The sequence below is a fragment of the Lithobates pipiens genome, unplaced genomic scaffold (assembly GCF_037356315.1).
Source record: "Lithobates pipiens isolate NorthernLeopardFrog02 unplaced genomic scaffold, aLitPip1_a1.2 Scaffold_8, whole genome shotgun sequence".
NCBI classification, from domain to species: Eukaryota; Metazoa; Chordata; class Amphibia; order Anura; family Ranidae; genus Lithobates; species Lithobates pipiens.
The window spans coordinates 186,455,546-186,482,576 of record NW_027507903.1 but is presented as its reverse complement, the minus strand read 5'-3'; the positions used below and the strand labels follow the sequence as shown (position 1 = coordinate 186,482,576).

Here is a 27,031-nt window from a genome sequence, read left to right as displayed (position 1 = left end):
TTTGAATATCTTAATAATATTCCCTTTACATAACAGAATCTATAATACATATTAAATATCATCCACTTGTAACAATATGGATGCCGGCATAGACTTGTGGGAATAAATATTATGTGATACATCAACCCTGAAACTATAACAATTAATCCCCTCTGCGTGTGTATGTATTTAATTTTACAATATGTCATCAGCCAGAGCTACAGCCTTGGAAAATCATTTATTGCTAGTGATAACCTAGTAAGTTTTGCCCATTCAGATGCATATATTTTGTGAGGCCAACATCTTTGTAAATGATTACCATTCAGTGGTAAGGAAAATGAACATCACTGGCAAAATAGAGAATTTTCTATTTTTTTCATTTCTCCAGTGTCACTTTAGGTAGAAATAACTAACAATGAACAAGTAAGAAAATCAGGACGTCTGATCTGCAATTCTTTTTCTGGGTCAGCAACAAACTCTTGAAGCCAATAATCATCATAACAGGGAAGTAGCATAGGACACTAGGTTATACAACACATTTTAAATCAATAAATTACTTAGCTCTGATTCTTTTGGCTGCAGCACATATTTGGGGAAAAAAAACAGTTACCAATTTAATTTCCACAATTCACATACAAATGCCCTTACCTTGGTAATAAAAATGCACACACACACACACTGAGACCTATTTGGGTGGAAACCAAAAAAAGTCACCAATGTGTCCATTTGAAATGCGAGAGGAAACTGCAGAACAAGCAAGCGCCACACAGATCTTGGTGGGAACAGAAGTTCAAAGAGCTGTAAGGCAGTAGTGCTAATCGGGTAACACAATTATAGTTCTTTTACACATCACCCAAAAGTGATATTTTAGTTTTATCGTAATGGGAGCCTAGTGATCTGAGTAACCCTATGGCATATTCTCTTGAGGACTTCCATAGAAAGATCCATATTTCCTGGCTCAGTTTTCATCAACTTGGAATGTTGATTGTTCTCATCAATCTTTGGACAATCCCACTGCTTCTGTTTCAATGTCATTAAGATGATATTTAACCACTTCCCGACTGTAGGACATCATGTGTCATCCTGGATTGGAAGTGGTTATACCGGGATGATGCCTCCAGCTACAGGCATCATCCCGGTATCTATCTTTTCAGCTGGCGATTCCATCTCTTGTAAAAGCCATCCTAGCTGCTGATTAACTGCTGGATTGCTTTTAGAGGCAGCAGGAGGGGATGTCCTTCCCCTTCCATCGGCGCCTCTTCAGGCTCTTTCGTGCTATTGCTGGGTTACTATAGAACTGGTCATGAACAGGATTGGTTCCTGGCCATCTCTATGATCCTGGGGGCCGGAAACTGTCATGATGTCACTTCCGACTCTGGCAAATGTAAACACTGCCATTTTTTTCCCTGGAAAGCAGAGATCAGTGTTTTTTTTTAATCTCATGCTTTCCAGGATAGAGGAAATATTTGAAGTCTTCTTGACCCCAGATGTCTCCAAGAGGACCTGTTGTGCATTTTTCCTTTTAAAGGGATGTTTACATTTCTTGTAATAGCAATAAAAGTGATCAAAATAATAAAAAATGAAAGGGACAGTGCAAAAAAAAAAAAAATGTAATGCGCCCCCTGGTGCTGCATGCAGAAGCAACCATATACATATGTCACATCCTTTATTTTAAATGCCGCTAGCACCACATATGAGGTATCGTCGGTACCATTAGTGAGAGCAATAATTCTAGCGCTATACTTCCCTGTAACTGTAAACTGGTAACCTGTACACATTTTTAAAGTGTTGCCTATGGAGATTTTTAAGTTTGGCACTATTCCACAAGTGTGAGCAATTTTAAAGTGTGACATGTTAGGTATCTATTTACTCAGCGTAACATCTTTAGAATTATATATATATATATATATATATATATATATATATATATATATATATATATATATATATATATATATATATATAGTGGGTTATACATTGTATTATTGCATTAAAATGAATTCAAGTGTATTTTTTCCCAAAAAATTGCATTTAAAAAATTGCTGTGCAAATACTGTGTGGCAAAAAAATTGCAATAACTGCCATTTTATTCTCCAGGGTCTCTGCTAAAAAAAGATATATAATGTTTGGTGGTGCTTAGTATTTTTCTAGCAAAAAAAAGATAATTTTTACATGTAGGAGAGAAATGTCAGAATTGGCACATTGAGGAAGTGTCCCAACAGGGATAGCAGTACTCTTTTGTTGTCAGTGTGTTAATGCCTAGCTTTCTCTTGGCAATATTAAGTTAAAAAAAAATTAGTTTCTTTTCTATACAATCTATAGGTTCACATTGTGTTTGGTCGCGGCTCACAGCAGGGGTCCAGGGCATCTCTATTCTCCCTTTCAGGGACGATTCAGGCATGAATTTGGATCTGAAACAGAGCCAAAGAGGCACAGGACCACTGTGCAATACGCTCCATGGCCACCCTGGAGATGTGTGAACCAGCTCCATTGAGAGCCGGTCACACTCTCCTGTCATAGGAATTGGATGCGGGGGGAAAAATTCCATCAGTGTGAACCCAGCCTTACTGTAATGTTCAATATAAAAAAAATACATATTTTACTATAAAATGATGTAGTTTATAAAAAAAAATTACACTAAAATGATGTTTCTATTACAAAGCATGGTGAAATGATAAGTTCACCTTTTATAACATGTTACAAGTTATACCCATATTCAGGGTGTAACATGTAAAAAATGGACCTGTCCCCCCTGCTCCTCATTCTGATAGCTAGCGGGGATCCTCTCCCTCCCCGCTTGCTGTCACATTTAAAAAAAAAAAACACGGCAGAGCGGGATTCCGCCCACTTGGCTGCGTCACTCAATCACAGAGTCTTGTGAATGAAAAACTACAAGGTCCAGCAGCCTTTGCAGCTTTCGGCTTGTAATTTATAATGAATTACCATGGCGCTTCATTCATACTTCCAGTCAGCATGTATTGGCTTCCTCATAAGGTTGGAGCAAGCTGATACACAGACAGATCTGCAGAGACCTGCATAGCACCAGCTGATGCATGCTTTACAGGCTCACGCAACAAAAAATAATAAATGTACTTTCTTTTTTACCTGCAAAAAAATGTGCATTCATTTATTTTTTTACAGTCAACTGAAGTTGTGAAGTTTTTTTTAAAAGACATACGCATTTTTCTCTAATTTAGAAAAAAACAAATGCGTCACAAAAAAATTCAAGAACAAAACAAAAATAAAAAGAACAATAATAAACTTAAATATTTACAGTAAAAAAATGTAAACCAAAAAATAAATAAATTGCAAAATTATACCTAAGGGGGAAGGAGGACGTTATTTTCTAGCGAAAAAAAATATTTTAACTTGTAAACAAGTTTGAAAAATAGGCCTGGTCCTTAAGTGGTTAAGGTGCGTTGGAAGCGCTGGTCATTCATTTCAATGGGCAGGGGTGTTGTGGGAGTGCTATTTATAGGGCTCCCAAGCTGCCCCAAAGATGTTGCTTGTGGGACTTTTCCTAACGTCCTACAAGCACACCGCCCAAGTGTGAACGCACTCATTGCACAGAACGGGAGGCAGTTTACAGGTGCTTTTTAGACGCTATTTCTAGCGCTAAAACGCCTGAAAACCACCTTAGTGTCAGACTGGTTAAAATTGTTTGTTACACGGTGGGGTTGATTTACAAAAACTGGAAAGTGCAAAATCCAGTGCAGCTTTGCATAGAAACCAATCAGTTTCCAGTTTTTTTTGTCAAAGGCTAATTAAACAAGCTGATTGGCTACCATGCACAGCTGCACCAGATTTTGTACTCTTCAGTTTTAGTAAATCAACTCCAATAAACTTAATAGCAAATGAATGGTTCCTTCAGATTTGATGTGTCACAACTCCAATTTTAGCTGGCTAGCAGAGCATTAGTGTCAAAATAAGTTACCGTAATAAAGAAACATTTTAATTGAAGCTTCATATTTTGGATATCCTTTTCTAATCAGGCGAATCTGCATTTAAATTCTCTCTGAGGTTTTTTCCTCCCATCCAAACCAAAACTAGAGGCATCAATGTTTGGATTACCCCACAGCATTGATAGCAACAGACCTTGACTAAAGTTTTGCATGGAGACAGATATATGCTCCAAAAACAGTTTTTGGATTTGGAACATTAATTTGGTTGATCACATTTCAACCAAATGTAAGTAGATTATTCCACCTGAATTGTTTATTGAGAGCTATTACCTTAAACTACTGCACTATACAGGGATTTTCTGGACCCTCTCCTTCATTTTCCTTTCTTCACGCTCTTACTTTTCATACTGTTTTTTTTCACCCAAAGTTACTTCCATAAGTGACTCAGAGCAAATGTGTAAATTAGGAAATACTTAAAGAGTAATTATGAAAATCAAGCAACTAGCATTTCCAGAAAGAGGGTAGCAATGATTGTCTCCATTATTTGTTTGGGACATGTTTCCTTTAAAATAGAATTGTCACCAGAAAGGCAGCCTAAATCACTTTCTGCGGTAAAATATTTTAACCACTTGCCGACCAGCTCACGCACATTTACAGTCGCAAAGGGGCTTGTTCCCGCGAATTGCTGTACCTTAATGTTGGCTCCTTTAAGAGCCATAGTAGGCGCGTGCATGCCTGCTGCACAGTGAGAGACCCGATGCACGTGACTGGCACCCGCAATGTCCGCCAGCCACCTGTGATCATGGGCACGAGAGCCAGAACGGGGATCAAACACACAAATCTCTGTTCTGACAGGAGAGGAGAAGCAGATCTGCTGTTCCTAGTAATTGGGAACAGCGATATCAGAGCGATACCAGTCAGTCCCATCCGGCCAAAATTAGAAACACTCATGAAGGAACACATTTAACCTCTTGATCGCCCCCTAGTGTTAACCCCTTCCCTGCCAATGACATTTATACAGTAATCAGTGCTATTTTTAGCTCTGATCGCTGTATAAATGTCAATGATCGCAAAAAAGTTTCAAAAATGTACGATCAGTCCTCTGAAATGTTGCAGTCCTGCTAAAAATCGCTGATCACCACCATCACTAGTAAAACAAACAAAAATGCTATAAATCCATCCCCTATTTTGTAGACGCTATAATTTTTGTGTAAACCAATCAATATACGCTGATTGCCATTTTGTTTTTACCAAAAATATGTAGAAGAATACATTTTGGCCTAAACTGATGAAGAAACGATAAAAAAAATGTAAAATTGGGGGAGATTATGGTAAAAAGTAAAAAATCGTTTTCTCTTCAAAATTGTCGGTCTTTTTTTGTTTATAGTGCAAAAAATAAAAACCGCAGAGGTGATCAAATACCACTAAAAAAAAGTACATCAATTTTATTTGGGTACAGCGTCGCACGACCGTACATTTGTCAGTTAAAGCAACGCAGTGCCGTATCGGGGAAAACTTTCCGGGGCTGAAGTGGTTGAATAAACTTTTTTTCTAATACCAAAGAATTTGCATTTGCTTAAAAACTGTAGTTTTGACGAGACTGGAAATGAATGAATAATGGAAAAAAAAAACCCTCCAAAACACAAATATGAGCTGACAGACATGGCAAGACATAAAAACATCTGTAACTTGCTTCAGGCTGTTATACTTGTAGCTTTATTTTGAACTGTAAGCATAATTAATTTACATTGATTTATGTGTTACAGTGATCAGATGTCGCATTCTATTCACTTTTTGCTTACACTCAGCTGTAAACTAGAAAATTCACCAGGTTATGAGCAAAAATGCAATGGCATTATATAACTACATTATTGTCTCACACTAGTCGGCAGGTACTGGCTGCAGCAACAGTGATAGCAATACTTATAAAGCCAATGTTTACTATACAAGTTCAGCATACTTTGGAAGGGTCATGTTTGCATGGGTAAACTTTTGTGCAAACCAATCAGTATAGGCTTATTGGGTTTTTTTTAAACCAAAATATGTAGCATTATACAAGTTAGCCTAATTTGATAAAGAAATTAGATTTTTTTAAAGCAGAATATAAAAAATATTTTTTTTAAAAAAATTTATTTTATTTTTTAAACAAAAAAATAGACAAGTAGAGGCGATCAAATACCATCAAAAGAAAGCTCTATTTGTGTGGAAAAAAAAAGCACAATTTTATTTCGGGAAAGCGTTGCATGACCGCACAAATGTCAGCTAAAATAACTCTAAAAATGGCAGGGCCAGGAAGGGGGTAAATCCTTCCAGGGCAGAAGTGGTTAAGGCCCATGTGAGTCCCATGCACCTCCATAATGATTGCATTAAAAAAAAAAAAAAACAGCTGCCTATTGGCATAAGATGGACTCAGGTCTATGGTACAAACAGACACTGCAGCTGACCTTTTCCATACATTTTATGGGCAGAAGTAATTCTGAATTGCTCTGAATAAAACAAATATAAACTTGTAATAAATTAAAATACAAACTGGTGATAAATTAGTTAGTGAAAAAATAATAAAAGTTCATACAAGGTAATATAGAAGTCCAACACCATATGAAGAATCCAAGCTGTATCTTAAAAGATGTGTCATAGCGCCACTTACTGAAGAAAAACAAATCAAATTACAAGAGGACGTGTGACTCTCTTATTGCTGGAATCAAGAGTCTGCCCTTGGACCACCTCATGCAGGTTTTCCACTGTTGATGGTCCCCAGGAATTTAGAAAAGACAGAGCACCAGGCTCGCATAGTATAAAATTCTTTGAGGATAATTATTATTTTTTGAGGTACTTATATAGCGCTATCAATTTACGCAGCACTTTACATATACATTGTACATTCACATCGGGATGCTTTATTCGAATAAAAAGCACTTAGAAAAAATGTAGGCAATCTGCCTCAGCCAGAACTCCAAACCTCACAATGCAATGTGGCAAATTGTTGGATGTGGTCATAAACACAGAGATTACAGCTCCAATCTCCCAAATCCACAATAAAGTGCTCACCCTAATGGAATTCACAGGTGCTGGCTCTGCTCAAGATTGAGGGTCTCACATCAAAAAAGGCATCTTTATTGGCAAACGCCCCATCATGAGGCTTATTCATAGCTCAGTGGGGGACGTGGTGACGTCACAGCTTCTGGATACGCACTATTCATGCTTTGACATAAATCACGTCATTGGGGGCCCGGTGTGGGATGTTTTTCTTCAATAACTGGCACTAAGACACACAGAGATCTTTTATGATACAGCTTGGGTTCTTCATATGGTGTTGGACTTTTAGATCATGTTGCATTAACTTTTATTAATTTATAACCAGTTTGTATTTTACTTTATCACTAGTTTATATTTGTTGTATTCATAATTTTTCATGCAAGGCATGTGATGTATTGATTTAATATTATCCTATACAGATATTTGCCACAGCTTATGTTTAATGACTTTTGTAATTTACACAGTATCACCTTTGTTTATAATTCTGAATTGCTACTGTTATCTAAAAGCTGTTAAAGTATCTGTTCCTGCCCCTTCTTCTACAAGCAGAAATCACGCATCTTAACAAAAACACTAACCATTAGTTGAATTGTACCAGCACATCCAACTGTCAATGACGATCCACAGTTAACTAAAAAGTGACACAAAGCTCTCACTGCTTAACTCCTGTAGATATGCCCTCCTCCTTGACATTATAAATACTGTAAAAGCATTACTCAAATGTCTATAAATGAAATATATTTCATAATACATAGAAATATTTTCTAAAAGGGGACATTGTCAAATGTCATAATACTGTTTAAATGTAAAATGTCATAAGACCCATCTACCAAAGATATTACCTTTATGCAGCATGCTGTTAGGGCTTTCATTTAAAGTATAAATCAGTAGTGTGGTTGAATGATTTCTAAGATGTATGCTTACTTTGCTAAAACCTAAAAAGAAATAACTTTTCTCCTTTTCAGAGTTTCTTTTTCAATTCATTTTGCTTTATATTGCTATGACCTCTGTAGTTCTAGGGTTGAATGCAGTGCTCCAGCATTATGGTAACTTACTGACTAAGCTACACACTCAATTTCAAAATCTAATTTAGGGATCCAAGTTCAGTAGATAAAGGGTGAATGAAACTGTCCAGACCCCTGTCTTATAAAATGTTAAAGAGATGAAAATTCTATTTGTTTGACCTCCACAGATAGTAAGGCTGTAGCCTGAAAATAAAATCCGCTAAGTACATTTAGGTCTGCTTTTACAGCCACCACAATTATAGACAGGGCGAAAGACAAAGAAATCTCTTTGGCAGGACCTACTAACCTTAGTAAAGCAACAATCAGATTGAAATCTTAGCATTCTCCGGACTTCACATACTTGTGATTCAAAAACAGTAACAGTAGAGTGACTCTTGTGTGCTTTGATCATTGAGCCATCTGATGATGTTAACAGTTTTACTCATCTCTGCATGCCTTAGAAGGCTTACAAATGTAGAATATATACTACCAAATGCCTTCCTCCACAATTTAAGCACCCCGGTATACTAGCTTAGAAAAAAGTGAAACCCAACTTCATCTGACTTTTCCATATTTACAGAATAAGAAGATGTGAAAAGAATGCAAGCGTGTTTAATATTATGAAACAATGTAGCAACACTGACTGTCTGCCTGATATACTGGGCCCTCAGTATTCTTCCGGTTGCTCTGCAACAGATTTGGGCTTCCATTGTGATGGCAATATCTGACAGATTATGCATATATTCACATAAATTCATTTTATTAAATCATTTTTAAACCAATAGTTGGATAATTCTTGGCATTCTGTACAGGTTGATAACAAGATTGCTTGTATATAATAAAATAACCTTCCTTTAACTAAAAAAATAAAATATATTTTGGGGCAAATTATGCATGGCGACATATAATCTTGAATTATAACCACTTGCTTGTTAATAACAGTGGGTCTTCTACTTCTGTACTGTATGCTTGATTCATTTCAATCTGGTATAGAAGCGTGCAATGGACTTGATTATCCATTTAACATGGCAGGGGTATGGCTAACTTACCTTACCTCTACTTAAAAGATGCAGGTAAGTTGTACATACTGCACTCATCTTATCTCCTTTAGAGGATCCCAGTGATGCAGAAAAAAACATCATAATTTGTCTAGCATTTTGAGTTAGGTCATCTTCATGACCAGATGTCACTGATGTATAAATATTCAAACCAAAAAGTTACACCTTTGTATAAAAATGCCCCTTGATATATAACAAGATAATAAAAGCATTAAAAATTCTTACAGATTTGAGTTTCTAGAGGTGTTTTAACTATTTCCTGTCTGCCCACAGTACATTACTGGGGGCAAGCTGGATCATGTAGGTCATTCAGCCTGCTCTAGGTTAGGGGTGCGCATGTGCACACCCCCTAATCCACATTGTCACTGGCTACAGTGGTATTTTTTTTAAACATGTCTTGGCCAATGATTTATGGCTGAGACCTATTTATTGGCTATAGCCAACACAGCACAGAGTCCTGTGTTTACATACACATAGGGCTCTTTACACAGATAAGCGATCTGGCTGTTTCAGGGAGAAATAACAGCTAGATCTGTTAAAGCAGCATACATTACACTCATTAAAGTAGATACACATTTAGGTTGAACATATATTTTATTCACTGATTTTCAAGTTTTGCGAAATCATCACATTAAGGGGTACAGCAAATAGAAAAAGGGGAAGAAAAAAGGGGTAACATGTCAAAATGGCGGCATAAGCGCCATAATTGACAACATAAGTCGATGTAATGGCAGGTGAGTAAACTTAAATAATAAAGGAAGAGAAAGAGTACAGAGCAGGAGGAGGAAAGAGTAGAAAGAAAGGAAAAAAGGAATGGAAAGTTAGATACAGCATCCATTATCAACAAACCATAAAGTAGGTAAAGACTGCAGCATCACAGTAAAGGACAGTCCCAACTGATATATTTCTGGAGAATATGGGTTCATATTGTATAGAGAGGTCCATAGAAGCATCGTGTCAAAACATTGCCATTGGAAGAGCAATAATGGAGCCACACATAACACAACTGGTTATGTATTTCCCATATGTCCATTTCCCTTGCCTGTGTCTCTTCCATAAACATGAAGTTGTTAAGGGTATCTACCAACATGTTTAGAAGGGGGGGGGTAACATCGGTTTTCCAAAATGTAGTAATAATAAGCTGGCGTGCAGCCGAAACAAAAAAAAATCTGAGGAGATTTGTTTTCTGGGATTTGGGAGGATAGATAAAGGGGGGAGGAGCGGATGAGAGATTCATCACAAATCTAATTGTAGATCTGAAAAATCTGTTTCCAAAAGGGACAGTCAGGCACATCCCCACCAAACATGTAAATATTTTCCTCTCTCTCTGTGACAGCACCAACATGTATCGGTGGAGGTCATCATTTTTCTCTTGCGCATAGCAGGAGATCGAAGATTTGTGCGTAAGGGTAAATGAGGTGTCCCAATTCCCTAGACCACAGCTTTGTATAAGTGGGCAATGCACTGTGTGTATGGGAAAGGATTTCTTTATAACTCAAGGACAGCATGTGATAAGGGATCTGAGAGAGACTTCCCAGTCCCTCAAAAGCAGTTAGAGGCCTATGAGCTTGTCCTGACATATAAAGACCTACAATACTTTGTAAAACACAAATTCATCAGCCAGTCAGTAGGGTGGGCAGAAATCCTGTTTGTTAGGCACAGTTAACCCCTTCCAGCCAGTGTCATTAGTACAGTGTCAGTGTACAGTATTATTACTGATCACAATATTAGTGTCACTAGCGACATCAGTGTCCGTTAGTGACCCTCCCAGATAGTGTCTGTTAGCGCCTGATTGCCCGCAACTCTATCACAGTTCCACTATAAGTTGCTAATCACTGCTATTACAGTATAGTGCAACTTTTGCACAAATTAATTAATATACACTTATTGGGATTTTTTTTTTACCACAGACATATATTTGAATGCATTTTCCCTAAATTTACAAAGATCTTTTTTTTTATTGGATATTTTTTTAACCGGAAGTAGAAAATATTGTCGATTTTATTTTTACATTTTGTTTTTTTTTAGTTTTAGCTTATAAAATAACATGTACAAGCATTGAACCAACTGTACTTCTGTGCTCTGGTCCATGTTACAAGAGCTGAATCACATTAAAGAAAACATGGAGGTCATAAACATTTTACACTTGATAATTGATGGATTTCTTCTGTAATTTTGCAAATGACTTACACTTTGCTCCTTATGGAGGACACCTGTAACTTGGCCCTGCTTGCTCCCCATATATTTATTTTGCTGCATATCAGACATCCTGGCAAAAAAAGGATTTCAAGCCAAAAATATCTATATTGTTGGCAAAGATTTACCCCTTGCTCCTGCCACTGGAGAAACTTACAGCGGTCTCAAATGTGTGGTGCAAATGAATGATCAATGTTAGATAAGTCAAGCAAACCTAGGTAAGGCTTGGTTCATACATATGTAGTTTGCTTTTGCAGTGCTTTTTGCTGTGCATTTTTTGCACATGTTTTTGATGCATTTTTTGCGCATTTTGCATTTTTATGCATTTTTTTGTTGGGCAATTTGTTGTTGGGTGGATTAAAAGACACAAATCACAGTAAAATTTTGGTACAATTGCAGCAGAAATGCACAACATTCTTTTCTGCAGCTTCTCCATTGTAGTCTATTGAACCAAAAATGCAACGTTTTGCTTTTAAAGAAGTACCTGACCCTTTTCAAAAACACAGCAGTTGTAAAAAAAATAAATAAATATGTGAATGTGTCCCATAGGAAACCATGTTAAATTGACTGTAGTGCGTTTCTGTTTGCTGCCCGCCCATGCCGTCAAATGATGGCGGGGTGCTGCAGCTGGGATGATGTCATATGACGGCACCCCAGAATGTCAGCTCTCACACGCCACGGGGGTGTTCAGCGAGGCGATCGCGCCATGTTGCTAGGACATGGCACAACCCCCATCTCTGTAAAGAGCAGCATCCGTGGCTCTTTAACCATGTGATCGGCTGTGTCCAATCACAGCCGGTCACATGTAAACAAGGAAATGCCGATAATCTGGTTTCTTGACCTTACACTGACAGAGTGTGAGGAGAGGAGAGCCGATCAGTGGCATCTCCTCACAGGGGGACATGTAGGAATGTAATCAGGACATTGATCATCACAGCCCTGATTATAATAGTGCAATACACTGTCACCAATCAGTGCCCAACATTGCCAGCAAGCAGTGCCCACCACTGCCCACAAGTGCCACCAATCAATGCCCATTAGCAGTGCCAGTCAGTGCTGGCAATCGGTGCCACCCATCAATGCTTATAAGTATGCCTATCCGTGACCACCAGGGCTGCCTATCAGTGCCCCTATCAGTGCCAATAAGTGTGGCATATTAGTGCCTCACCAGTGCCACCAAATCAGTGCCCATAAGTGCCGCCTCACCAGTGCCCACCAGTTCAGCCTATTAGTGCCGCCTCATCAGCGCACATCAAGGCAAAAAAATTACTTAGTTACAAAATTTACTGACATAAAATAAAGTATTTTTTTTCAATTTTTTTTTTTTTTGTAAAAAATAAACCCAGCAGTGATTAAATACCACCAAAAGAAAGCTCTATTTGTGTGAATAAAAGTATAAAAAATTTGTTTGGGTACAGTGTAGCATGGCTGCGCAATTGTCATTCAAAGTGTGACAGTGCTGAAAGCTAAAAAATGGCTTGGGCAGGAAGGGGGTGTAAGTGCCTGGTAGGCAAGGGGTTAAAAAAACACATAGGTGTGAACTGAGCCTAACGTTTTTAAACAAAGAGGAAAAACTGGTTTTGGCAGAAACTGCAACAAACTGTCTGCAATATAACATTAAGGTAAACTAGTTCCTTCCTACATTTGCAAGTGCATTGCTCTGATTTATTCTAGGATATTTATCAGGCCACAATTTTTAAATTCTTAATAAGATTTGCAAATCCTGACATGTATAAATGCTTTCTAAATCTGTCAGCTCCTATTGCTGTTTCATACCCATAAAACATACTAATTACATGCTGCTGCCTGTTGATATATGCAGTTTAATTCAGTAAATTAGAATTTTAATGCTGACAGCTAATTAGTAACAGCATAACTTCATACTGTTCTAACACATACATAGACCTTCTAACAAGTGCACTGACCCACAAAGAATGCTGAGGCTATGTTGCCCTATAGTAGTAGTTTGTAATATAGTTCTGAGGCTAAAGTGTAATGACAAGTTAATACCAAACCCACAAAAAAAAAAGTAAATTTATAACAACATACCATATAAAATAGCCATTTGCTAGGAAACCGATTGACATTTACACATCCAATGTAAACTAGACATAGTCATAGATTAATTGAAGACACTGACCACAGGCTAAGGATATGGTCCAAGGCTTTTTTGCAACTTGACAATAATTCATCTACTTGTCACAACTGTCCATGCTATATACAATCTTCAATTTTTTTAACATTTGCAGCAGAATCTTGTATGCCATTCCAACACAACTATTTCATTGTGAAAGTTGTTGGCTTGTTGTTGAAGCAGCTACAAAAACAACAACAAACAATAGACCATACTCGCAAGATAACCCTCGACAAACTCAACTGATAGGGGATTTGAAAATCAATTTATGTCTACAGCCAGCTGGAGACTGCAAACACTATAAAGGCTGACCGAAAACTGGGAAAGAAACAATCACACAGTATGTTTGTTCCCTAGCCAGTCACTGTGAGCCTATGATACAAAGCGGAGATACAGCATGTATATACAAAGGCCATCAATCTAATATCGATGGAGTAACCAAAAAAGCTGTTCTAAGCAAATAAAATGATCAGGCAGGTTAAGAAACGTTGCATGATCAGTGATGTTTCTCCTGCGCTAAACTCGCAAAAAAAAAAATGCTAACCTTACACTTGTTCTGTCTGTATTGCCTAAACAAGAATGCTTATGCAACCAGAAAATTGCTTTTCAGGACAGGAACTGAACCAAAAGACATTGTGGCATGGTCATCTCATGCATGCATTTCTGAATATCCCCAGATTGCTATGGCCAGCTTGGCTGGGTGTGGATCCTGAATCTTTATTCACACTTTTTTTTCCTACTACACTGATTTAAAAGGTAGACATATACTGTACTGATCAATTCCTAAATGGATGTGCAGCACAGTGGCTTAGTGGTTAATGTTTCTGCCATGCAGCAAGCACTGGGTCTTGGTTTGAAAATTGGCCAGGACGCTATCTACATAAAGTTTGCATGTTCACCCTGTGCTTGTGTGCTTGTTTTCCCAAAGTTATCCAGATTACCTCCCACACTTTTTGAGAACAGGAACCAATGTGAATGAATAATATTTATAAGTGCTGCGTAAAATGACAATGCTTTACGAATGCCTATAGAAATATATAAGTATTTCTCTTTCCATCTGGGGAATGGAGCTCCGTGTAGAAGTGTATTTGTAGTGCACTCTCTGCTCCTCGGTGGCCAGCAGATATGCGATTCGATTATGCCAGTACATCTAGCCACCAATCTATGCTGCAGCCACAAACTAGGTACATTTAGATTATATTTGCTCTGATGGATCACCAAAACTTACCAATAACCGTTGCAAGAAAAGCTCTGGGAAACCCAGTTTAGCTATAGAAGGGTGTTATTTGCGCTGCTGAGAAGTCTGCTTAATCAGACCTACAGTTCTACAGTTGTGGTTGCCATTTATAGAGGAAGTACATTTCTTCACAGAGGCACTCTTGTTCTACGGGAAGAATCCAGAATGCGTTTGGCCTGCAGAAGGAGAGGCACGGTGTGGTGGCAATCTAGTAGGTAAAAAGCCACTGAGCTCAGGATGAGCGCAACATAACTGTCCAGTAAGTTCTGCACAGGCCAAAATTTATTTTGTGCTTTATTTTTTCGTGGAAACATTGCTTATTATTTAACTGCTTGTGTTAAATTGCTGATTAAAAAACAATGAAGCTGATTGCAGTTAAAACAGAACTGTTGAGTGGATTCACTCCACCAATTAGAGGGTGTGCAGGGGGTTCTCCTTTGGGTGCGGAGGCTATCATGCACACCAAGAATGTGGAAATGCAATACAAAGCACAGGAAGGGGAGGGCTTTAGATTAGTCACAGGACCAGCATCATCAAGGAATAGGATAACTAATCTGCGCAGATATAGTGCCACTTGTCAGTTTACAGCTAAAGAAACATATTCACCCCCTTACCCATGGATCTGGAATACAACACAATATTTATGGTAAGATGACACATACATTACTTCAATAACTGGCTACACATATACAGTATTGCACAAAAGTGAGTACACCCCTCACATTTTTGTAAATATTTTATTATATCTTTTCATGTGACAGCACTGAAGAAATTACACTTTACTACACCGTGAAGTAGTGAGTGTACAGCTTGCATAACAGTGTACATTTGCTATTCCTCTGAAAATAACTGAACACACAGCCATTAATGTCTAAATCGCTGGCAACAAAAGTGAGTACACCCCTAAGTGAAAATGTTCAAATTGGGCCCAAAGCGTCAATATTTTGTGTGGCCACCATTATTTTCCAGCACTGCCTTAACCCTCTTGGGCATGGAGTTTACCAGAGCTTCACAGGTTGCCACTGGAGTCCTCTTCCACTCCTCCATGATGACATCACAGAGCTGGTGGATGCTAGAGACCTTGCGCTCCTCCGTCTTACACTTGAGGATGCTCCACAGATGCTCAATAGGGTTTAGGTCTGGAGACATGCTTGGCCAGTCCATCACCTTTACCCTCAGCTTCTTTAGCAAGGCAGTGGTTGTATTGGAGGTGTGTTTGGGGTCGTTATGTTGGAATGCTGCCCTGCGGCCCAGTCTCCAAAGGGAGAGGCTCATGCTCTGCTTCAGTATGTCACAGTATATGTTGGAATTCATGGTGAACTGTAGCTCCCCAGTGCCGGCAGCACTCATGCAGCCCCAGACCATGACACTCCCCCCCACCATGCTCGACTGTAGGCAACACACACTTGTCTTTGTACTCCTCACCTGGTTGCCGCCACACACACTAGACACCATCTGAACCAAATAAGTTTATCCTGGTCTCATCAGAGCACGGGATATGGTTCCAGTAATCCATGTCCCTAGTCTGCTTGTCTTTAGCAAACCGTTTGCAGGCTTTCTTGTGATCATCTTTAGAAGAGGCTTCCTTCTGGGATGACAGCCATGCAGACCAATTTGATGCAGTGTGTGGCATATGGTCTGAACACTGACAGGCTGACCACCCACCCCTTCAACCTCTGCAGTAATGCTGGCAGCACTCATACGTCTATTTTTGAAAGACAACCTCTGGATAGGACGCTGTGCATGTGCACTCAACTTTTTTGGTCGACCATGGCAAGGCCTGTTCTGAGTGGAACCTGCCCTGTTAAACTGATGTATGGTCCTGGCCACCGTGCTACAGCTCAGTTTCAGGGTCTTTGCAATCTTCTTATAGCCTAAGCCATATTTATGTACAGCAACAATTCGTTTTTTCAGATCCTCAGAGAGTTATTTGCCATTAAGCGCTACGTTGAACTTCCAGTGACCAGTGAGAGCGATAACACCAAATTTAACACACCTGCTCCCCATTCACACCTGTGACCTTGTAACACTAACGAGTCACATGACACCAGGGAGGGAAAATGGCTAATTGGACCCAATTTGGACATTTTGACTTAGGGGTGTACTCACTTTTGTTGCCAGTGGGTTCGACATTAATGGCTGTGTGTTGCCTTATTTTGAGGGGACAGCACATTTACACTGTTATACAAGCTGTACACTCACTACTTTACATTGTAGCAAAGTGTCATTTCTTCAGTGTTGTCACATGAAAAGATATAATAAAATATTTACAAAAATATGAGGGGTGTATTCACTTTTGTCAGATACTGTATATACTTGCACCATAGGGATTACTTTATGCAGTACTCTATACAGAACATTGGCTTTTACTATGTGTATGGAACTGTTGACGTCGTCGTTTTTTTTTACAGGAGTCTAGTATTGCGGGTGTGAAATCAAGTTACATTTGTGCGCATTTATTGAATTGATCTATTTACTTATACCTTGGCTCTGAGTGTTTACTTTTGTTTGTGTAATGGTACCGCCCACTCCTCTCCCTGCTCTTGTGGGGGTGTATTGGTTGGAAAGCTTTTGAATGGTGATGTAGGACACAGATGGGCTGTGCTCCGATTTGTCCCTTGAAGTGCATTAGCTTGCAAGTCTAGGTGATGCCTGGGTCCTGGTGATACCAATCTTCAGCCATATTACTTTGCCACTTGGGTTTTCGCCTTTTGCTTGTTGCATTTAGGCCTGAAGATTGCATAAAACCCCCAAACTATTATATATTTTCTGAAAGCAGACACCTTGAATAAAATAGTGGTAGTTTGAATTTTTTATATTACCAAAAGGTTCTAGGAAATGCAAAATTTCAGTAAAACAATACATTAAAGCCAATTTTAGGGCACACAAATGTAATAATTTTTTTTGGTAAAATATAAAAGATGAGGTTTAACAGATACCCCAACATGTCAAATCTTAAATTTCTGTGCGCATGTGAAATGACAACAAACTTCAGTACCCTATATTTTCCATCGGTAACACATTTTTAGGGCCCCTATAGGACATCAGTTTAGCATTGGGGAGGAGGTCTGGTGCTAGAAATATCGCTCTCACACGGAAGTGTATGGCAATATGCGACATGTGTATCGCAAATGATATTTCTTGCACAGGTGCCCCAGATGACCGTGTTTACATTTGTTATGTGCGTGGATATGGGGAGCCTTAAAAAAAATTTGGGTTGGAATTTTATGTTCTTGGGTGTAACTTTATTTTTTTCAATTACATTTTTATTTTATGAAACTTTTTTCATTAGATAGGGGACACAAAATTCTCCTGTGCAATGATTTTTTGGTGACAGGTTCTCTTGAATAAGACACCTGGGGTCTGTACTCCACTAAATTGAATGCAGTACAGCTCGCACTGCATCAGATTGTCTCCTGGCCATGCTGGGGGACCCAGAAGTGGCGGCATACATGTAGCTTCTGGGTCAGCAAGAAGAAGGGTATGAGAGCGGATGCATGTCCACTCAGCTCACTCCCCTCTACCTAGTGATCCCTTCCATGCAGGTCCCAGGCCTGCAGATGGGCAAGCGGAGCGCCAGGTACATTGCGGACGTGTGCCTAGGAGGGCCTGTTAATGGGGGTGTGTGGAAGTAATGCCGCTGCTGCAGAGGCCCAGGACTTCTTCCAACTGACAGCCAGAAGTCGGCTTGTCAGATATACACAAACTGTGCCGCCACCAGGAGTGGAACCCAAGAAGAATTATTACCAAGATGTCAGCAAAGAAACAAAAAAATTACAATGGCCAAAAAACACATTGTGAACTATCTTTACTATTTCTATCAGATGAGAGAAATAATTTCATTTGCCATGGATTTCGTGCTTAGACAAACTAGGCTACTTTACTACACAGTTATGTTTGACCCATCACAAAAATCTTCATGACCCAATTTGGGTGCCAGGCCAATGTTTAAAAAAAACACGAGTTCAACAGATTTTATTCCAAGCAAAGCACAGTTAAGCAAAAAAGAGATATTCATAAAGGCTGACACAGGGGGCTGGCAGGGAGTTAACTAGTATTTCAGAAAGCTCAGTGAGATGAACTTACTGGCAGACACAGAAGAAACTGAGTTCAGATCTGGATATCTTTTCTTTGAAAATTATGTTGCATTTGATGGAACAAATAGAAAAAGTGGTATATATGTTGATAATTTTAAACATTTTAGATGCATACGATTACCTAACACCATGAAGGTTGTTTGCTGATATGGTAATGAGCAGCAGAAGTCAACCAAACCAAAGTTTTCAGTAGGGAATTGAAAATAGCATGTCTGGCTGGTTGTTTAATTCAAACTTTACATTACAGCAAGGTTATTAAATGTCTCTCTTCTTTATACCTCTTTAAACAATATGGAAGTACAATATACTGCTACATCTCTAGTTGCCTAAAAGACTGATACATTCCTATGCTTGTTATAAAGCACTGGTGATGGACACATGACTCACACATCATGCTCCCTTTCATAAAAACACCCCAAAGTCACTGCAATTTTGGAAATCACAAACAGCTATTCATCATTAAAAGAAAACTACACAACGCTGTCCTTACCACAATGACAAAGACGTTAATGATGTAATGGTTTATCATAGGCAATCGCTATTCTCATCCTATTATTATGTGTGAAGACTAGAGCTGTTAGCTGAAAGTGGGAAGACAAAATATTACTGGAGGGGAAATTATGGTAGCTGGAATATAAGGTTAATAAATTAAATATAAAACATCCAGTCAACTAAAAGGAATTTCCTTAGGGTTGCTGGTGCTAGTGAGAGGAATAGAAACAGAATTACCAATAGCGTATTTATAATTACATTACATCCCGTTTCATTTCTGTAAGGGTGTATTTTTTATAGTTGAAAGATAACAAGAGAATCAATTGAATATTCAACTATATTTTAAACAAGGATTTCCAGTGATGGCAATATCATTAGAAAACAGCATCTCAGTGTGCTAAGATACATTGAAAAATGCTTAACAGGTCTATTAGTTAATGAATGGTTAGGATGGCTTCAACAACCTGCAAGAGCTTTAGTGACCTAGGTAACCTAATGAAGAATAACATATACAGGGGCTATGCTAACATGCTATTTAGAAAGAGAATAAGAGAACCCAGGTATAACTTATAAATATGATACAAAATATATACAGTACCCAAGCAGACGGCCTGCTAAAGGAACATTTTATTTTGTTTCAAAACCATTGTACACATTAATGTTCTGAAAACTGCTATACTAATTTTTAGTTAGTATTTTTCATGAGCAGGTATTTAAAATAATTGCGGTCTTTTTCTTTTCAGTGGTATTTTTTTATTTGACTTTTACATATTTACATTTTTTATTTGTATTAAACCCCTTGCACACTCCCAGCGCAGCCACGTTAGCAGTTACATATAGTTACATAGTAGGTGAGGTTGAAAAAAGAAACAAGTCCATCAAGCCCAACCTGTGTGTGTGACTATGTCAGTATTACAGCGTATATCCCTATATGTTGTGGTCGTTCAGGTGCTTATCTAATCTTTTTTTTTAAACTATTGATGCTCCCCGCTTAGACCACTGCCTGTGGAAGGTAATTCCACATCCTTGCCGCTCTTACAGTAAAGAACCCTCTACATAGTTGAAGGTTAAACCTCTTTTCTTCTAATTTTAATGCGTGGCCACGTGTCTTGTTAAACTCCCTTCCGCAAAAGCGTTTTATCCCTATTGTGGGGTCACCAGTACGGTATTTATAAATTGAAATAATATCCCTTCTCAAGCGTCTCTTCAGCATGAATAAGTTCAGTGCTCACAACCTTTCCTCATAACCAATATCTTCTAGACCCTTTCTTAGCTTTGTTGCCCTTCTATGTACTCGCTCCATTTCCAGTATATCCTTTCTGATGCCTGGACAGCATACTCTAGGTGCGGCCGGGCCAGAGTCTTGTAGTCTTGGAGAATTATCTTTTTATCTCTGGAGTTGATCCCCTTTTTAATGCATGCCAATATTCTGTTTGCTTTGTTAGCAGCAGCTTGGCATTGCATACCATTGCTGAGCCTATCATCTACTAGGACCATCAGGTCCTTTTCCATCCTAGATTCCCCCAGAGGTTCTCCCCCAGTGTATAGATTGCATTCATATTTTTGTCACCCAAATGCATTTTTTTTACTTTTTTCTACATTAAACCTCATTGGCCATGTAGTTGCCCACCCCATTAATTTGTTCAGATCTTTTAGGAAGGTTTCCACATCCTGACGAGACGTTATTGCCTGCTTAGCATCGTCCGCAAATACAGAGATTGAACTACTTACTCCATCCTCTAGGTCGTTTATGAACAAAATAAAAAGGATTGGTCCCAGCACAGAACCCTGGGGGACCCCACTACCCACCCCTGACCATTCCGAGTACTCCCCATTTATCACTACCCCCCAAATTCCCCCTTGTAGCCAGTTTTTAATCCATGTACTTTTATGGGGAACGGTGTCAAATGCCTTTGCAAAATCCAGATACACCTCATCTACGGGCCTTCCTTTATCTAGATGGCAACTCACCTCCCCATAGAAGGTTAATAGATTGGTTTGGCAAGAACGATTCATCATGAATCCATGCTGATTACTGCTGATACCGTTCTCATTACTAAAATCTTATATTATGTATATAGTCCCTTATCTACCCCTCCAAGAGCTTGCATACTACTGATGTTAGGCTAACTGGTCTGTAATTCCCAGGGATGTATTTTGAGCCCTTTATAAAATATTGGCGCTATATTGGCTTTTCTCCAATCAGCTGGTGTCATTCAAGTCAGTAGACTGTCAGTAAAAATTAGGAACAGTGGTTTGGCAATTACTTGACTTGAGTTTCCCAAGTACCCTTGGATTCAAGCCGTCTGGCCCCTGTTAAGTTTCCCAAGTCTAATTTTAATTCTGTCCCCTGTGAACCAGGGAGGTGCTTCCTGTGATGTGTCACAGCGCCTAGAGGCGATTCCGTTCGCATTGTGCGCTATACAAGTATTTCATTCATTCATAAGGATAAACACTGCAGTTTTGGTTACTGAAGCCCCCAAATTCCCTTGTGAAGACTGAGGAGAAGAAAAAATGCAATTCCTTTGCTATCTCCCCATCCTTTGTAACCAGATGTCCTTTCTCATTCTTTATGGGGGCAATATGGTCTGTCCTCCATTTTTTACTGTTTACATACTTAAATAATTTATTGGGATTTTTTTGCTCTCCTCCGCTATGTGTCTTTCGTATCCCATCTTAGGCACCCTACATTTCTTGTTGCATTCTTTATAAAGTCTGAATGCAGCCACCCCCTCAGATCCCACCCAGGACCACCAGTTTACCGCCCAGGACCACCAAGATGGTCATCCACTCTGGACCACCAGGTATGCCCCTACTAGACCCCCAGGGAAATGTACATCTGTGCCCAGGCAGCTGCCAATCAGTGCCCACTGACAATGCCTACTAAAGGCCAGTGCCACCAGGGATGCCCAGTGCCGTGTATCAGTGCCCAGCAGTGGAGCCTATCAGTACCACCCATAAGTACCCATGTTTTCAGCATTTCAGTGCCCAGTGCCGCTTATCAATGCCCATCAGTGCTGCATATCAGTGCTACCCATCAGTGCCGCATGTCGGTGCCGCCTTATCAGTGGCCATCAGTGAAAGAGAAAACGTACTCATTTACAAAATTTTATAACAGAAACAAAAGCAAAACGTATTTTTTCAAAAATGTCGTCTTTTTTTGTTTAGCAAAAAATAAAAACCTCAGAGGTTTTAGAGCTCTAATACCACCAAAAGAAAGCTCTATTTGTGGGGAAAAAGTGATAAAAATGTCATTTGGGTACAGTGTAGCATGACCGCGCAATTGTCATTTAAAAGTGCTACAGTGCTGAAAGCTGAAAATTGGTCTGGGCAGGAAGGTGTATAAGTGCCCTGTATTGAAGTGGTTATTATGCTCTTAAAGAAAACGCATCTCTCCTCTGTGTTCTTTGTTCCTAAGATTTTATCCCAATTCATGCCTTCTACCAAGGTTCATAGTTTAGAGAAGTTGGCTCTTAAAATTCCCCTTATGTTTCCGATTTGTGTGATTTATACTGTAGCCAATTGACCTGTGGTCGCTGTTTTCTAAATTGCCCTGTATTTCCACATCTGTGATCAGGTCTGTATTGTTGGTAATCAACAGATCCAGTAACACTTTATTTCTAGTCGGTGCATCTACCATCTGAACCATGAAATTGTCCTGCAAGACATTTAGGAACTGGCAAGCCTGCATGGTTTCCTCCGCCTAGTCTATGTCTGGAAAATTAACATCCCCCATTATAACACTTCCCATCCTTGCTGCTAATTCAACTTGTGATACAAGAACATACTCCCCCTCCTCCCTCAGGTTAGGGGGCCTATAGCATATTCCCAGTATTATTTTCCCCTTAGCTTCATCCCTTTGGAGCTCTACCCATAAGGATTCCCCCTCTTCCCTAGCTCCATTAGTGATGTCATCTCTCACATTCACTTGTACATTATTCTTGATATATAGGCATACCCCTCCCCCTTTTTTACCTTCTCTATCCCTGCTATAAAGGGTATACCCTTGAATGATTGCAGCCAATCATGAGAGCTGTTGAACCAGGTCTCTGAAATTCCCACAAAATCCAAATCCTCCTCGTACAACAGTATCTCTAGTTCACCCATCTTGTCCGCCAGGCTCCTGGCATTGGTGAACATGCCACATAGTTTAGACCGGTTGCATACTATCCTCTTATTGGGTGTTCCAAGATTGAAACTAGGACTTATTATTATACTTACCTTGGGTTTATGTGCTTTAGTCAACCTACCATTAATGCCCCCAATACTACCCTCTGGACTATGCTCCACATTGACTATCTCTATCTCTGGGCCCTCCCCCCGTCGCCTACTTTAAAAACCCCCTCTAACTTTTTGCCATCTTTACTCCAGGCTCCAGGGATATGCACCCTCCTCATTTAGGTGCAGTCCGTCCCCTCTATAGTGTACTGCTGATCGACTGTGAAGTCAGCCCAGTCCTCCAGGAACACAAACCACTCCTTACTACATCAGCTCTTCAGACACTTGTTTACTTCCCTAATCTCCCTCTGCCTTTCTGGTGCAGCTCGATGTACCAGTAGTATTCCTGAGAATACTACCTTGGAGGTCCTTTTCCTCAATTTAGCTCCCAAGTCCCTAAAATCGTTCATTAGAACACTCCATCTGCCTCTGAATTTGTCATTGGTGCCAGCATGCACCATGAATGCTGGGTCTCCCAAAGCTCCTCCCAGTAATCTGTCCATCGTGATGCGACAAAACCCAAGCACCCGGTAGACAACATACAGTTTGGCGCTTCAGGTCTTTGTTACAGATTGCTCTCTCTGTCCTTCTAAGGGTTAAATGTGCCCGAAAAGAGTCGCTGCCTTAGTGCTTTGCAGGTGCTTCAGCAGCGGTGCCCATTAATTTCAATGGGCAGGGGTGGTGGAGGAGTGGTGTATACACCGCTCCAAAGATGCTGCTTGCAGGATTAAGGATACTAGCAAAAAATGGAAATGAGTGGGTTAATATGGTGCAGTGTGGAGGCTGCCATAGAACGTTTATGCCTGTATCCAATCACCTAAAGGTAACTGCACATAACACACGGTCAAAGTATACAAGCTCTGTGTCCTGTAGTGTACAATAAACATAAATGTTCCTAAAATGTTACTACCTTGAAAACATTATTTTTGTCATGCTGATCTCTTTTACAAGTAAATAATTCAAATTCCTCAGTTGTATAGCACTTCAGTGGGGTTTCCTAAACTAGAACCAATTCTGTAACTAGAATTTGGTTTAAAACATTAAAACAACACATAAACCTTAAAAATACTACATAGCAGATTACCACACACATCCCCTGCCAATCAACTTCAGAGTTGCCAATGCCAAGACATCAGCTATTTTCTGAGTTCACCATTATATTACTAAGTTAAAGAGGTTGTAAACCTGAAAAAAAAAAAAAAAAAGAAAAAGAAAAAACCCTGCAAGACAAAGGCATAATTAACTAGCATGCATTGCATACTAGCTCATTATGAAATACCTTAGAATGATACCCTGGATCAGCATCCGCCCTCCGATTACAGTGTGGATATCTTACACTGGAGTTACTTCCAGGTTCGCGGCTCCAGCGCTGTGATTAGCCAGAGCCGTGATGACAACAGTCACGGCACAACTCCTGAAGAAATGGCACCAGCGAGATGTTTCTTCAGTCTGCATACGCCAATGATGTCGGCAGCAGCGCATATACTGAATATCTCCTAAACTGTGCAAGTTTAGGAGATGTTCAAAGGTACCTACAGGTACGCCTTGTTATAGGCGTACTTGTAAGTAAAAATGGTGTAACAGAGTTTACAACCACTTTAAAGATGATTTCTGGAATGTCTTACAGCTCTTAATGATGCCACTTCAACAGCCAAAAAAACAAAAGCTCTTGTGGTCTAAGCAAGATATATGTAGAGATCTTTAGAGATCTATGACAGCTCTTGAATCTATGTAGAGATCTTTTACTTACATTTCGATATAGACAGCTAGCTTCAGCCTTCTAAAAGACAAGTCCAAATCCTCTGAAATCTGTCCAGACAGCTTACCATCAAAAACCTATTAATTACTAAAACATCCTTCTCACTTGATTGCCATCATGACTCATTACATTGCTAAATGTGAAGACACAAACTAATTTGTGCAGATGTGATTGGAAAGAGTATTAGGCCAATTAACCTGAATCTCCCTTGTTTGCATGTACATCTTAACGGCTATTGTTTTATCTCTTCTGTATTCAGTTATGAGAGAGGAGAATGAATAATTGTGAATAAATGAGACTCTTATCTATGCCATTAGTGAGCTCTGTGCCTCAGAATACAAATTTTACATACTGGGAACTGTTCTGACATTTGATGCTGGGGAGATATTGATTAGAAACAATATCACCCCCTCTGTGGATTAAAGGAATTGCTATTAAAAAGATGAATAGTGGTATCGTACAAGCTGAAATAAAAATGAGTATAGATAATATGTATTTACATAATAACCTCTTTGTATTTTCTTTTCCACAGTAAAGCCTAAAATGTATTTCTTATATGCAAACCGTGCGCAAAAGAGATGTTAATGCTGTCTAACATAAAAAAGGTAAATGTTATCATTTATTCCCACTCAACAAACAGTAATTACTAGGCATACAAGCTTTTTAAAGCTGGCCAAAGGCTTAAAAATGTACTTGAATAGTTGTAATGATAGAACCATGGTACACTTAGCCCCCTTAATCCTCTCTGATGAAGAAACGCATACAAAAATATAGTGTGCGTGTGTGTGTGCTATATTGTCAAAAGTATTGTGACGCCTGCCTTTAGACACAAGACTGGCACTCCAGTCTTAGTCCGTAGGGTTCAATATTGAGTTGGCCCACCCTTTACAGTTATAACAGCTTCAACTCTTCTGGGAAGGCTGTCCACAAGGTTTAGGAGTGTGTCTATAGGAATGTTTGACCATTCTTCCAAGTGCATTTGTGAGGTCAGGCACTGATGTTGGACAAGAAGGCCTGGCTCACAGTCTCTGCTCTAATTAATCCCAAAGGTTTTCTATCGGGTTGAGGTCAGGACTCTGCAGGCCAGTCAAGTTCCTCCACCCCAAACTCACTCATCCATGTCTTTATGGACCTTGCTTTGTGCACTGGTCAAAATCATTTGGTGGGGGTTGGGCTTGGCCCCTTAGTTCTAGTGAATGGAACTCTTAAGGTGTCAGCATACCAACACATTTTGTATAATTTCATGCTCCCAACTTTGTGGGATCAGTTTAAGAATGACCGCTTCCTGTTCCAACATGACTGCGCATCAGTGCACAAACAAGGTCCATAAAGACATGGATTAGCATGTTTGGGGTGGAGGAACTTGACTAGCCTGTGCAGAGTCCTGACTTCAACCTAATAGAACCCCTTTGGGATGAATTAGAGACTGCAAGCCAGGCCTTCTCCTCCAACAGCAGTGCCTGACCTCACAAGTGCACTTCTGAAAAAAATGGTCAAACATTCCCATAGACATACTCCTAAACTTTGAGGACAGCCTTCCCAGAAGGGTTGAAGCTGTTATAGCTGCAAAGGGTGGGCCAACTCAATATTGAACCTTACAGACAAAGACTGGGATGCCATTAAACTTCATGTGAGTGTAAAGGCAGACTTTCCAATACTTTTATATAGCATATGTGTACATATATATATATATATATATATATACACACACACACACACACACACACACACACACACACTTGCAGGATATATAATTTTTCAATGAATGGAACATTTTTGTGATGTAGGCTAAGCGTTTGTTTGATAAAGGCCCGTTTGTATGTCTGCAGAAAGACTGCACATCAATTCTTATTGTCAGCAGCCATTTAATGACCGCATTTACCAACATGTCTGGCAGTTTCCTCATTGATTTGTATCTT

General features: G+C 39.4%; 1 protein-coding gene across 1 annotated transcript in view; it reads right to left on the bottom strand.

The window, feature by feature from the left end:
- TBC1D22A (TBC1 domain family member 22A) overlaps positions 1-27,031 on the bottom strand; it is an 839,044-nt gene that overhangs the window by 5,495 nt on the left and 806,518 nt on the right. The window lies entirely within an intron of this gene.